Source organism: Dermacentor albipictus, chromosome 8 (assembly GCF_038994185.2).
Source record: "Dermacentor albipictus isolate Rhodes 1998 colony chromosome 8, USDA_Dalb.pri_finalv2, whole genome shotgun sequence".
Lineage (NCBI taxonomy): Eukaryota > Metazoa > Arthropoda > Arachnida > Ixodida > Ixodidae > Dermacentor > Dermacentor albipictus.
In genome coordinates this window covers 126050321-126065452 of record NC_091828.1, presented here as the reverse complement: position 1 = coordinate 126065452, position 15132 = coordinate 126050321, and the positions used below count along the sequence as shown (strand labels likewise).

At 46.5% G+C, this 15132-nt stretch overlaps 1 protein-coding gene across 1 annotated transcript in view; it reads left to right on the top strand.

The window, feature by feature from the left end:
• Positions 1–3285: 3285 nt before the first annotated feature.
• LOC135921893 (collagen alpha-1(III) chain-like) overlaps positions 3286–15132 on the top strand; it is an 85019-nt gene continuing 73172 nt past the window's right edge. The window contains exon 1 of the mRNA XM_070524418.1: positions 3286–3389. The gene's annotated coding sequence lies outside the window, so the exon portion shown is untranslated. The remainder of the gene's footprint in view (positions 3390–15132) is intronic.

Sequence of the window (15132 nt, the reverse complement as noted above, 5' to 3'; positions counted from 1 at the left end):
ATAGATGCAAAGAATTCGAGTGTTTACCGTGGTTCTCGCCACATACTTCCGAGGCCTAATAACGCGCACGAGAATAAACCGCGGTGACGTCACAGTGAAATCAGCTGCGTTGCTTGTCCGTTTCTAAATGGCGGCGTGACTCAGGCGCAACGGGCGACAGCAGAGGGTTCGGCAATGCCGACTTCGCGTGGCGTGGCGACAACAAAGCCATCGTTTGTCCTCTCACGTGCTATGTCCTAACGTAGCCTGAAAAATCATGAAGGCAAAAGTAACAAGCGTAGAATAACACAACACCCATAGTAACGAAAAAGGTCATCGAAGGGTTTCCACATTATATTGTGAGTGCGCGGCAGGGCTGTTTTAGGTCGCCGTCCGCAGCATTACGGGAACGTTTAAATGGAACGTTTAAAAGTCTACGTATATGTTCTGCAGGAAAGTACTAGATGTAGTAAAAGAAAAGGTATTAGGTATGAATAGTATCAGTCCAGAATCAATGTTATATCCATGTTGCTGAAACTTGACGGATAAAAATGGTGAGAAATGTGATAACAGTGGCAAGTATAACTTGGGGAACGGTAAACGATAAGGCGTAACGGTACGAAAGAAGAAGACGACAGGGTGCGTTATTGTGAACAAACTTCTGCTCGACTTCTTGGCCAATCCCCGTGAATGGGTATCTGCCGAAGACATCAAGGTCATTATTATTATCATCATCATCATATCGTCGCGTCTGTAGTGAGGCAAGGACCATGACGATAAGAAGTTGTATCGGCATTTAAAGGAAACATAGCTAACAAGAAGTGACCAGCGCACAGTATTGCGTTGTTGCTGTTCCTGCTGACTAGTGCGTCATGCCTCGAGTTTCCGACGCTGCCACAATATCAGGTCGATGTCTCACTCTCCAAAGAACATGCTTTTTGGAAGAACTCTTTCCAAGTCTTGACATGAGCTTGGTTCTTCCATGTGACCCTTGTCATTGGTGATACACAACTATACAATTAGCCACAGGAACGTGTGTTGTGCCCTCTGCAGTTTTCTGTGGGGGACAAGACATGCAAATGTTTCCCTTTGCCCTGCTCTTGTATTTACTTAGTGTAACATTTAGCTATTTTCCCTTCAATGTCTGTCTCAACTATCTCATAATTTCAAAATCTCCGGTTATTATTTTGTTTCCATTTATATTCCTGTTCTTTTTTTTTCATTTTCTTGAACCCTCGTACCGCGTCATTCATGGGTGAATCCCAGAGTTGGTTGCGACATTTCACTAAGGAACAACCAACCAGCTCGGATAGCCGCGTTGAGGTTAACAGGTAGAAGAGTTGGGCAGGTCATGTGACAAAATAACAATATATGCATAGTAGCAGATTCAGAGCCAATAGGCGAGAAAGTGCGGTCGATAAGGGAAGAGGATTAGATAAGATGATGTTAGGAAGTATACAGGCTTAGGTGGAGTTGACTAACGATATAGAAAAGTAATTTAAGATCGCTGGGAGAAGAAGCTTTTATTCTGTAGTAGGCATAAGAGTGTGGTAAGTATAAGTACGTAAAATACTAACCGCAGAAGGAACATTTTGCCTTGCGGTAGTTCTCGCGTAAAATACAAGAAAAAAAGGAATTCTGCAGCAGCATTAAGCAGATGCTGGCTGCCCTGGAACATCAAATCAAATGAGAGTTTACTGTGAAAAAAAGAAGGAAAGAACCAGGGATGAATATCTGCAAAGGTATTTGGACCGTTAGCCTATATGCAAATAAGCTGTTGGTCAAATTTAATATTAGCCTATATGGAAATAAGCTATTGGTCAAATTTATTATGCATGTTTCAATAAGCTAGGTTGATAAGCAGTGCTGTAATGAATAGGTTGTGCATTACATGCATAAATGTGACAACAGTGTAACTTCACAATCACATGAAAAATACAAAGGACAAGAAATACAAAGTAACGACATTTGCGCACTAAACATAATAGGGATGTCCAACATTTAACACAATGTCAAACATACAAAGGAAACTACAAAGTGCATCTACATTCGACACAACAAATCGTCCCGATGAAAATATTTTAGTAATGTGATAGAAATATGACAACATTTTAATTGATGAGGATTAAGTCCCAAAACTACGCGTTGACGATGAGTGATGCCGTATAGAATTTTGGTGTTATTATTAACCACCTGGTCAAAGTCAACGAGTCATATTTGGATCGGGACATTAGCAGAATTGCCAACTGCATGGCGATAGACAGTGGGAGACGAGCGAAGCCGGGGTGGCGTCTGCTTATGTTCAATTATTTGCCGAACGGAAATGGCGAGTGGTGATGGTAGACACTTCGTTAGTGAAACATTGGCCTCTGTTCCTGGTTCACGGAATACAGGCCAGACTCCACGATGTAAGAGGTGCGAGTTCTGATGAGGGGGCCACCGCTTGGGTCATTAAAAAAAATGAGATACTCAGGCTCGTTACAGATTAAAGAAGCCTACAGATTAAAGTTACAGATTAAGTTACATAAGTTACAGATTAAAGAAGCGTACGGAATGGTTATGTTCGTTCCTTTTTAACTGTACGGGCTATCTTAGGGGCTAGGCATGCGTTCACATTTCGGTCGACGACCGCTGTTCTAAGGTGCCCCAAAATGGCGTCGTTTACCAGTCGACTCGTTAGCGTATCGCTCGTTCCCGGCTTTCTTTTCTTCCGGCCACGTTCGCCGCTTCCGCTTTTTGTTCCGGCCCTCTCGTGCTCTTCGCCCACCGAGGACCGGTCGCGCAAGTCGGCTTCCCCGCGTCACTCGCGAGAGGGAAGGAAGGGAAGGTCTGGGTCGCGCCGCCGGGCGCTTAAAAAGCGAAGGCATTGACCGTCAACCGCGTGACGCCGCCGCCGCGGTCTCAACGCGCTCGCTTTCAAACTCGCGCTCGCTCAGGAAGTTACCGGTCCAGGTTACGCTCGCCAATCGGAAGCGGCGCCGGTACGCGCCGGCCCGCCAATGGCGTCGCCCGCTCGGAACCGAGGGCGAGGAGGGAGCCACCTGGCGGAGAGGGAACGCGCGCGCGGCGGCTTTTTATAAAACGTGCACCGCGTCGCCTTCTTGGTCGTGCGGAAAAAACACACACACGCGCTGTGCCACCGGAACAGCCAGGCGGGAAGGGGAGCCCACCCGAAACACACACACACCCTCGCGATCGAAAAGGAAGAAGCCCCACCGATTTGAGGTGGCCATGACTTTAGCCTGTACAACCCGCTTTTGACGTGTGTGAGTGCGCGTGAGTGGAGGTGTGAGTGCGGCGGAAGAGGAGCTCCTTGATCAGAGTGCAGAGGATCGACAGAGTCCCGCGGCACTTGACAAGAAGAGAGGCAGCACAGCCGAAACGCCATCATCGGCGAAGCATCGTCAAAGGTTGGTTGGCACCTGCTAATACGTAGCCGTTATTTCCTTCCTGGGATCGTCGAGCGCTTGTCGACCGATTGATTCACTGCAGGCGATTTGCCGAAGACGGTTTTATTTCCTTATTCTGGAATGATTTACGTGCTTCATTTGCCCGAGGTCATGTGTCCTTGTCTGGTATGGTGTAGGGAAAATGAACGAATGGTCTTGTTGGATGTATTCGTCCAGGACTTGAATATTCGCACAATCGAAGACGCCACTCAAGCTTCGTGCTTGACACAGATGATGCAGCATTAGAAATTCGTGGGGAAAAGCTCCCAAGACCGATAGGAGAAACTTGTGTCTGCGTTTAGACAGCGACTTTCGGAGGTACTGCTCCGGGGGAGTGAGCGCTCGTCTCAAAAAAGCAAAAAAAAAAAGAAGGAATGCTGAAAATCTGTTATAAGCGAAATTTCTTTAAACGTGAATGTTATCTACATATGTAATTAAATGGAGATTGAACGGTGTGGTGTCTCAGATGAAGTTATTTCATTTTGACTCGAGCTTACTGCTGTAGTTATACATTAGCTCACAATTGTTATAGGGGGCCGGAGGTTCTGTCCCCAGTGCACAATCTTGAAGCGCGAGCTAAATGTTACACCAATGCTTTGAATTTATGTAGTTATTTGGAGCCGGGTGAAGTGCGGGATAAGAACTTTTATCCGTATTCTTTAATCACGCCTGTACTTTCATAGACGGGTCAGTCTTGTACCTGTGAATGTCGTAACCTCATGGCCTTATGTAACTATGTTGCCATTCTGAACCATGTTTTTGTTTTTTTGCCCTTATTAAAGGGTCAGACAGAATCCTAGACTACCGGTTACCTTCTCATCACCTGCCCTAGCCTAGTCCTCTCCTTCTTCGTAATTTTGCGTTCGACAGTATAAGCTCCTTCTTGTAATCTAGTCTATACGCTCCTCTCCCAATACTTCGACGTCAGCTGATTATATTTTGTTAATTCACCTGTTACGTTGTTCTCTGGCTCTTTAAAGGAAATATGAAAATGAAAGAGAATTGCCCAAGAATTATCCTCACAAAGCAAGACAAGCCGTGCGTCCTCTTCAACTGAGGCAAAGGAGTAACTCAGTCGAGTGTCCGGTTGAGGGCACATCAATAAAAGAACAGCTTCCTTGTTTCTCAAGCACGCGACAAGCAGTGAAGGAATGGGCTCGGGTGGCCCTTCCATTCCATTGTGCGTGGCGGTAAAGCCGGTAGGGAACCCCGCCCTCCCCCCCTCCCCCCTCTGCAGGCCATTTGCTACAGCTTTGCTCTGCTGAGCTCAAGGTAGAGGATTCGATCCCCGCCGCGGCGGCTGCATTCCAAGGGAGGGGGGGGGGGGAGGTCAAATGCAAAAACGCTTGAGTACTTAGATTTAGGTGCACGTTAGATAACCCCAGATTGTCCAAGTTACTCCAGAGTCCCCCACCAGGGCGTGCCTCATAATCAGGTAGTGGTTTTGACGCGTAAATTCCCAGAATTTATTAAACGTTTAGCCGGTAGAGACGTTCTAAGAAACCCTCGTCGCCTCTCAAAAGCGCAGCGATCAAGCTCACACTCGGGTATACTTCTACTGATTCCACTTTCTCTCTCTCTCTCTTTAATTTCCTTTTGACACGAATACATATTCCAGTGACGTTGATTTGTGCCGCTTGACTTGCTACCGTGTTGCAAAGAACGAGTCACGTGTCCGCCATACGGGAGAGACAAATGGACGTTCGAGGAAATTGAGATAACCCGTCTCCGATGTCGCTTCTCGAAGCAGTTGCGAAACCTCGGCACGACTCTGTAATCCCCGGCAACCACGGTTTTCGCGACGAGGGGTGGATACTCGCATTTATGTCTATAATCCTTCGATCGATGAGATATTAAGAAACAAGGAACGAACCTAAGACAAAAAAACGATGTGCCGTAAGCTCAGACATATATGGTATATGGCGGTGTTAGCATTCTGGCCAAGTTTGGGCAGACCGAGGCTAGCACATCGCCTTACTAACGCGGTCACTGCCCAGAGGTGGGCGTATGCATGCACAACTTTACAGTTGGCAATAATGCTGTTTATTTTCCGGTTCGTTCTTTGCTTATTTGTACGCATGTTTGGTGTGCCTGATACCAGGTATGGACACTGCAATTTCTTGTTTTGTTGTTTGTTTGTTTGTTTGCTTTCTTTTATCTTTCATTCGTCTCAATAATACGTTCGACCTTGACAACGCGGGTCATCATCTTCCCTCCCAGGTGGTCCAAATTTCCGGAGTCCCCAAATACGACGTGCCTCATAATCAGAAAGTGGTTTTGGCACGTAATACCCCATAATTTCATTTTTAACCTCTGGGCACCTCCGTTGTAACTTCACTTTCTCTCCTCTAATTCAGTGTGTTGAACTCTTGGACGATGATTGTGGTGATCGTTTCCCAGACAAATTATAATTGCCCAAGTTGTCTTAAGACGAGAAACCAGTAGACCTTTGCGCACACTGATTAACTTGACCTCCGATAGCGTAATTCAATTCTGCCTATGGAACATTGAATTCTGTCATATGTTCGTTCTCAAGGGAAACACATAGATGAGAAGGAGGAGAAAAAAGAGAGGAAAAAACAGAAGTTAGCCAGTGTAAATAACGGCTGGCTATCCTGCTCTGGAGAAAGGGGTGAAGGGAATTAAACGCGTTGCTCCTATACTTAAGGACTTATGGGCTGTGGCACCAACCCTAAAATTTGTAGCGCATTGCATCGCGTTAAGGTGCACGCCTTTTTGAAATCCCTCCTTTCGTTCTAATGTGGGGAGTATAAAGTACGTTATGCGTAAAGCTGGACATCGTAAGTGACTGTGCTTATCCGGCCACTTGATTGGCACATATTTGTATAATTTTTTGGGGGGAAGCGATATCTCTCGTTTCTTGCGCCAAACAAACATTTTCGTTTTCACGTGAACCGTGCGGACGGCGGTTTTGACAAACGGCTCTGTATAGTATTCTTCGGAAGCAGTTTTGGCCAGCTGATTTGCGTAAAAACCACGGGTAGTGACTGATAGTAGTAATTTTCGACAGCGATTAAATCATACCGGCAACAATCACAGCAGCCAAATAAATATGAAATTTTAAAAAAAATCTGACTTTGACCGAGCAAGCACAACTGCTTCCTTCTTTACTCATACGAGTGTTGAACCGATGCATCAATATACATGTGACCACGGTCTGGTCACGACGTTGAAAAACGGTCGTCCTCTTTGATGAACGAGTTACACAAGATGAGTTTTATTACCTAGTTAGTCTGTGTTAACAGCTTGTTGTCATTGTCGGTTATCTTTACTCTGCCGCAGTTAATAGCGCCTGTCAGTCGTGATTACGCGGCAATTGTCAGGTGACAACTGCTCTTCGCCTGCAAATCGTTTAGCCGAGAGATCGTCAGAGACCATATCGCTAAGTAACGGGTGTCAAGCGCGAGAGAGAATAGAAAATACCAGGCGTAGTAATTCCGTTGCCCAGCGTGCTTCCCCACCGTAGCAGTCTTTCTTTTCCTTCATTGTTCGCGCAATCTCTCTCGCACACTTACTAAGATGCTTAGCGGGCTGCCCGCCGCAGGTAGCGTGATTGTTCGCACCGTAGAGTATATATATATATATATATATATATATATATATATATATATATATATATATATATATATATATATATATATATATATATATATATATATATATATATATATATATATACACTCCCCTGCTCCCTGCTGTGCCCGACCTTACACGCGAGAGAGGAGGTGGCTGCTGCCTTGAGGAACTCTCGGACGCCCTCCGCGGCCGCCTCATCCGTATAAACACCGCTAACGTAATCACTTCCCGTCTGAGCTTCCCAGCTGTACACGCGAAACAACATGGCGACGCTTGCGGGGTCGCGCGTGTATATACGTACGAAGCCAGAAAGCGCCGCGGAATTCACGGGGCACGTGGGTTTAATGAGAAGAAAGTTTGCGCGTGGTATCGGGATTACGGGGTTGCAGGATATTTGCGCGTATTATTACTGCCACGTGATCTTTCTTGCTTCTTAAAAAAAATAAAAAAATCGCGCGACGCTCTTGTAGCTCCCGGCGCACTTAGGTGCAGTCGGCTTGCTCATATCGAAACTCCTCAGCACCACAATTATTTCTTAACTCTGAAATTGCTTAATGCCTGAGTGTACCGACATATTCACCCTGAAACGTCCGTAACTGAATTGACGCCACTACAGGCGTATATACGTTTGAATCGCAGTATTAGTTGACTGATAAGTACGATCCATTGTACTTTCATCATTTTCTCCAGTGCTACTTATTTTTAATTCACGTTTCACACTGGTCATTTGGGACCGGATGCACAAATCTTTTCTTTCGTGAGTGCTGCATGCTATTGTCCGGCTGCCTTCGCTAATAATATATCCGACAGCAGGATTGACTGGAATTTGCTCTTTACGAATGATTATAGCCTAGAAACTTCTTTCTTTTTTTGAATAAGGGCCTGTAGTATCATGTTGTGCATTTGTCTAGCATAACGTTTCCCGCTTTAATTAAAGTCTTCTCTCTCTCTCTCTCTCTCTCTCTCTCTCTCGAGCTGTCCTGCTCGTGTTCATCGACTGCAGAACTCGCGCTGGCCTAGTTTGTTTCAGACACCAAGTAGCTTCAATTTCGTTATCAGAGGTATGCCACCGAAATGGTTTTATTTTGCGATTATATCAGAAACAATACTATTTTTATCGCATAAACAGCCTCCCGCGAAAAAATATTTTACGAAGTGGGCTCTAGAGTTATTTGTAAAGAGAACTGAACGCATATATACAGTATAAATGCACAAAGGATTACAGAAGGATTGACGGAGAGTAGGCCGGGCGTGCGGTTCCGGACTGCCACAACTGCCTGTGTCTCTTCTGCACCGATACTCCTGCACTCTTCGGTTCTGGCCAACGCGTCGTTTCCCCCTTTGTGCCCGAACCCGCACGAGAGTCCGGTCATTACGTAGTGCCCCTTCTCTCAGCGACTTGGACAGCCGCCCATGTTAAGAGAGCGTCACGCCGAGGTTCCGCTTCTGCGCTGGCTCGCTTCGTATATATAAGGGCTGTCGACAGCGCCAAGATAGATTGGACCATGCAACGCAGTCTATCTCGACCGGAAAGTCATTTACGCCAACAGCGTCCGTTCTTTGACAGTTGACTAACGTGTTTCTCTGTAAACGAAGGTCCTTTTCTTTTTTATGCGAGGCAGTGCGAGGATTTAGAGGATAAACTTTGACCTCGCAACACGCACGTTATGTATGAGAGAGCTGTTCGCATCTCGTAATGACCTGCATATTTCAGTTTGATTTCATATTTCATTCGGCTACCTTTCTTCGTTGTTTTGACTTCTCGGTGTCACAATAGCATGTTTTAGGGTATCTGTTTCGCTTTCTCTGGTAATGAGAGGGTCGCTTGAGTTAAGCCTATGTTCTTTCTTATCAGTTATTCCTTATTTTCGTGATTTTTTGTATTGCACTGTCTACATATGCACGTTTTTACAGTGATAAACTCCCGTATGTCAAATTGTGACTAAGGAAAATTACTGTTGTAAGCCCGTGCAACAGGGTGTCGGTGTCTACTATGCACCATGTTGTCTTTGACCTCGACCACCTGTTAGACCTGTTCTATGTAACATACAAAAGACTATCCAGTTCGCATTTTACCCATGAATATTAGTTGGCATTGCCATTGATTGTACTTTTATTGGTGGAAGCTTGAAGCGTCTAAGCAAATAGTGGTCATAGTTCGTTTTACCCACTTGTAGCTATTGTTCCGCTAGTCTTATATCCCGCTCCAGTTTGTTTGTTTGTTTGTTTGTTTGTTTGTGCAGACGTCGCATCAGTGGCTATATTGTAGTGCCCTAGAACAAAATTTATGGGTGCAGAAAACAGTGCAATTACAAGGAGATAAAATATAATAACAGTAAATAAACAGCGTTATCTATTATTGAAGGAAACTATTAGTCGTACTGGTAGCCTTTAACACTACGCGTTAGCTTGCTCCATCATTACATGATATCTGAAAAAGAAATGATTTAGACATCAGAACGACACATTATTTCGTGGAACTTAGGTGTACGCCTACGACAGTAGCATTCCCTAATCTCTAATCGCTTCCATCCACCTCCCACCCCCCCACCCCCCTCGAAGCCGCGTTGCACATGTATAAGTCATTAGCAAAGGAACAGGTACGATGCCATATCAGAAGTTTAGGTGTCACATCAGCCTACCAGACCCTGATAAGCGTTGATGTGGCACACATACGGCGATGCGTACGTCCCGCAGCTTCTTGGTTTCTGGGAGCTGTCGAATCGGTTGGTCTATCGCTTTTCCACCTAGCTCAGCCGGAAGGTCCACGCGGTGAAATCATTCCCAGTTCAAAACGCATTCTATGCCCCCTATTTTCCAGCATTTTCTCTTAATCTGAATATTCGAGACGAAAACGATGACGTCATGACATAGGCGGGAGAACGAATGAATGGATTACGGATTTACTTTCGCGCGCATTAACCTGCATCGCACGCGACTGACGCTTGTCACCGGAGCTTATATACGCTGACAAGCAGAGTAAACATCTCTAACCCAGCGTGAATCCTTGTCCCGACACGGTTTTATACATCTGATGGCTACAGCAGAAGCCGCGTGTCTTCTTTTTTTTTTCTTTATATCAACGCATGATCGAAAACTGCAGTGAATAAAACAAAACAAGCAACACTTTCGGATATGCCCCCTCCCCTCCCCCCCCCCAGGCGTTTACAACCTGCAGTGTTTTGTAAACCTACCCTCCCCACTCTTTTGCATTCGTGATATCAGCGTCACAACTGGCCCCACAGGTACTCCAAACTACTTGTTGATACCCGACTGCCACCGACTGCAAAATGAGCGCGCTAAGCGTAGTATGGAAGCTGACGTCCGGCTGTGTACGTCATTGGTGGAAATACAATAAAACTGCGACAGGAACTAGGCGACTTAGTGCACAAGCCTGAATAGCGCAAAAGAGCGAAAGAACGGCGGTAAAACGAAGAAGAAAAAAAGAAACCCTTGCATAGCGGGAGATATCAAAAAGACAGCGGGAATGCATGTTTTCGCGCGCTCTGCGGGCTTGAGAGAGTGTTTCTGATTGTAAATTACACCGTGCCATAAGCTCTGTGACTGGCATCCCGTCGGGTCCACGAAAATGTAGAGGGGGGAAAAGTGAAGGAAAACGGTAGAAGGAAAGTGACCCTTTTCGTCAACTGAGCCGCTGAATTGTGCGGTGGACGTCGAGGTATAGAGTTGCGAGACAGGAAGAACATCGAGAAAGCGCGTACACACAAAAGGGACAGTCTCTACGTGGTCGCATCAAAACTTCGATTCCGCAGACCGCGGCGTTTTCTTTCTCGTATTCTTGGCGCTGCGCTCAGCGACCCTGCCTCGCTTTTTCTTGCGGGCTGGTAGGCGTCTCCCCTCTCCGTCTCGGCGGCGAAAGCCGTACGCAGAAAGTGAAAGTCGCGTCTTCCTTCTCGGCCGAAGAAAATACGCGAAAACAAGAAAGAAGCAGATCCGCGGGAGCTGACGTCCGTTGGTGTGCTGTCCGTATTCCCTCCCTCCCCTGACGAGCGTCGAAGAGAAACAGACGACGGGGACGTCGAAAGCAGCAGACGACGACGCGCGCGCGGCCAGTAATCCCCGAGGCGCGAGCCAGGCTGGGCTCGGCTTGATGCCGCCTATTACGCTACGATTATTCCTGTCATCTTGTCTGCCGCTATGCGAACGGGCCTCGTGCCGTGCTGTGTGGGGTGGTGGAAGGGGAGGGAAGGGGGGGGAGCGGATTCAGGCGTCTCACCCACGTTCTCTCTCTCTCTCTCTGTAGTTGCTATTTTATCTATTTTCTGTTCTCCTTCACCCTGTGTCATCCTTCTCGTGGCCGCCGTCGTTTGCATGCATCGACCAAGCGCGCGTGTGTGTCAGGAGGGTCTGGGACATCGTCGTCGCATCCGTCCTCTTCTTAAGCGCACTTTTTTCTTCCTTTCTTTTAATTTTCCTTCTATCTCTCTCTTTCTGCAGTTTGGGTAATGTCTCCGCTGGAAGTAGAGGGGGGAACCCTCCCACGCTTTCGCCGAAGAAGACTCGCCAAAAGAAAAGGCCCAAAGCGAAAGGCAACTTCAGTAGCAAGTGTTTACTGGCAGCGTAGTAGACACCCAGGAGAGACACTCAGTGGCGCTTAATAGCCCTGAGCACTTGGCTAAACAAAAGAGCGCGACTCTTTGACGGTCTGTAAGCCATTCCACGAGTCCCTAACGCTACTGCAGCCGTCTAAATCGCGTAACATTCTTGGTGTAGTGGAAGTTTCCTTGCCAACACATGGGGGAGAGGACATTCCTGCATGAGATGTCACTATACGGCGGTACGCAAAGTGCAAATTGTGAGGTTCTAAACAGTTTTGTTGGTGTGTTTGCTTCTCTTTTGACTGAAATTCTCAGGATGCGACGCCTCTGCACTCGCTAACGCTTTTCTTGACACGTTTGTGATGTCTGATATACATGTACGTGAGAACCGTTACGCGGCGTCCGGTGTCCAGCGTCCTCCAGCAACAGTAGAAGCAGGTGACATCATGTGCGCCATGCTTACTGAAGACACGACTCCTAAAATGAATAACATTGTACGGATAATTTTTTGCAAGGTCTACGACTTAATTACAGTGCCAAACGAAAAAAAAAAACGAACGTCCTTGTTAGTGATTCCGATGACGTTTTTTTATTTCATTTATACCGGGTAGAAACCATGTCTATTTTTTTCTCTCTCCTCTTCTTTAGCCTCCTTTATTTAAGAGCAAGAGTTTCAGCTGTTACCAACGCAGTTCAGCTTCAGGGACGTTGGCTGAAGTCTTCGTCAGGTAGGCAGAGTTGATGAAGGGAGCTGGTGGAAATGTTTGAAACGCTTGCTTCCCCGTACTACGTTTCACCTCTGAATGGACACGCAAATACAAGTCCTAAGCTGACGCAACGCCTGCCTTTGGAAATGTAAGCACTGAGGCCCCTATGAATGACTAACAGCTTGGAAAGTGGGAAATCAGGCCCAGTGAAGGACGCGTACAAATAATAACGAAAAATAAATCATCGCTCAGCACACTTGATTGAGAACCCATACGAACGGCCACAAATTGCGCGACTCTTCGGGGAACCGTTGCCTGCCGGCTGCCTATCGAGGCTCTGACGTACAAATCTCCTCCTTGACTCCGTTTGGGTCTTCCTCGTTGCCGGATGATCGGTGCGCTACCGTGTGTTTCGTTTGTAAACGAGAGATTCCACTTGCGTGCGGGTTGCGAGGAAGGCCTTCCGCGTCGGCAGGTATAACGGTGCTTCATTTCGCGGGGTTTGATCGCGTCTTGTTTCTTTTGGAAGAGAACAATGACAAAAGGCCTTGGCTCATGCGTCACAAGCCCATCATATAGGCTAATAAATGTGTGGCATTGAGCCTAATTATTGACACCAATTTTTGTTATCATTTCTCATTCGCTCGTTAGCCCTCCCCAGGTATATGATGGCAAGCTAGGTGTATATCTTCTGGTTAACGTCACTGCTTTTCCAATATTATTTTTCCCTCTTTCTATAATATTGTTGAATGTTATTGTTGAATGTTGTTGAATGTGCTGCTCCAACAAAATTTCGCTTACGTGGCTTATCCGTCTATACTACATATTAAAGTTATTTCATATTAAAGTTATATCGCTCACTCACCGGAGCGCGTTTCTAAATTGTTTCTGTGCACAGAAAATCTAATTTCACGGGCATAGCGCCTGAAGACTAATGCATAAATTTTTTTTAAAAACTTACAGCGCACTCAGCTTGTAAAATTGTGGTTATGTAAAGTGTCAAAGGGGTGAAAATCTGCGGGCTTCTGTTCTCATTCCTGCTACTCGCCGTTGCTTTTCTTGCCCGCTAAATTTAGCGGTAATGGTCAGTGGGCAAAGTCAGAAGCCGTCCAAGTCGTACGTTTGTAAGCAACGAAATGACCCCGTAAAAAGAGTCAGTTCTACGTCGCGCTGCGTTGTACAGAGACGAGGGCGATGTGATAGACGTGGCTTTAAAAGACGGGAAGACGGGAATGGGAAAGCAAATGCAGGTGGCTTCTATTCTGGTTGAGATCAAGGCAAAGTAAACCCACCGTGGTTGCTTAATGGCTATTCTGTGGGGCTGCTAAGCACAAGGTCGCGGGATCGAATCCCGGCCATGGCGGCCGCATTTTGATGGAGGTGAAGTGAGAAAACACCCGTGTACTTAGAGTTAGGCGCATGTTTCCGGAGTCCCCCCCCCCCCCCCCTAAGGCGCGCCTCATAATCAGGTCGCGGTTTTGGCATGCAAAACCGTATAATTTAATTAACTTTTTAGATGAAGTAAGTGGTTGCACGGGACATGTACTGACGTAATACAGATAGCGGGTGCTTTTATCGCAGTGCTCGTGGTTTGCGTGTACTAGTTTCTCGGGTTGTTTCCGCCACAAGATGCTAACACCAACCAGCCCATTGTCTAACTGCTTTACAGATAACGGGTTGCAAGCTAGCGCATAGAATGCGAACAAAAGAAAGGGAACGTAATCGAGGACGTTGGAGGTTTAGATGGAGTGATAAAAAGGACGGGCATACATAGAATCGGTGATGGTAGCCAGCGCAATGACTTACAGACACTAAACAAAGAACCAAAGACCACAAGCGCAAACTTCAACTGAAATTTAATGCGGAAAGTGCATACATAGAAGCCATGAAGACGGAAAAAGTGGGATTACCCTCCCACCTCGACTGACAATTCACTGCTTCAAGCAAAGGTCCATTCATTCATAAAAGACAGACATCACGTGCCTTGTCAAGCACGCCGCTCTTCTTATACTATCATCCACAGCTGCTAGATATTTTTTTCCCTTGTGAGCAACGAAGTGTAGTGTCCCTGTAAGTCATTGCGTTGCCTACCATCATGAATTTGTACCAGCTATAGCCCGATCAAATTGCTTGTTCAGTTACATAGGATCGAGTCAGGCGACGTCGTACATGGGTAGATATGGGTCGCTTGGGAAGGTCTCGCGGTGGACTGGAATAAAATTTGCGATGGTGGCAGAGAGCGATGTGTCGCAGGGTCCTCATAGACTGACACCTCGGTCCGGGTTTGTCTCACCGCGGCGTTTTGGCGCGGAGTTAACGTGTGGATTCACGCTGACTTACCAAAAGAGCTCGAGAACCACAAAAAGGAAACATGTTCAGGACTTCATCTGAATACCAGCTTCGGGCCATTACAAATTCTATGATCACGTTTCCCGAATTCACTCTTCAACGTTTCGTTGGGACAACGCATCAGCCTCAGGCAGTTGGTACGGGTAGCAGAATGACTGAAAGGTGAGCAAGTTGGCAACGCCCGGGTAGTGCGCGTAACATGGACGAAAGAAGAGGCGAAGGTAGTAGACCGGACAGGCGCTGTGCTCACAACAAAATACCAGTACGGTACCCTGACAGAAACTACATGCGGAATGTCCTTGAACTGTCACCACCAGACTCGAAAGATTTTCGCCACGCCACCAGCTCAACTCATGTAGTTTCTTGGAAATATTACCAGACGATACTCTGGGGCTAGAGTCTATACGGGAGTAGCAGGTACGACATGTCGGCCAGCTTAGGAATGACGTGTAGTTCATGGATTCGCCTAAGCTTCGTCTCTCCGGCTTGAAA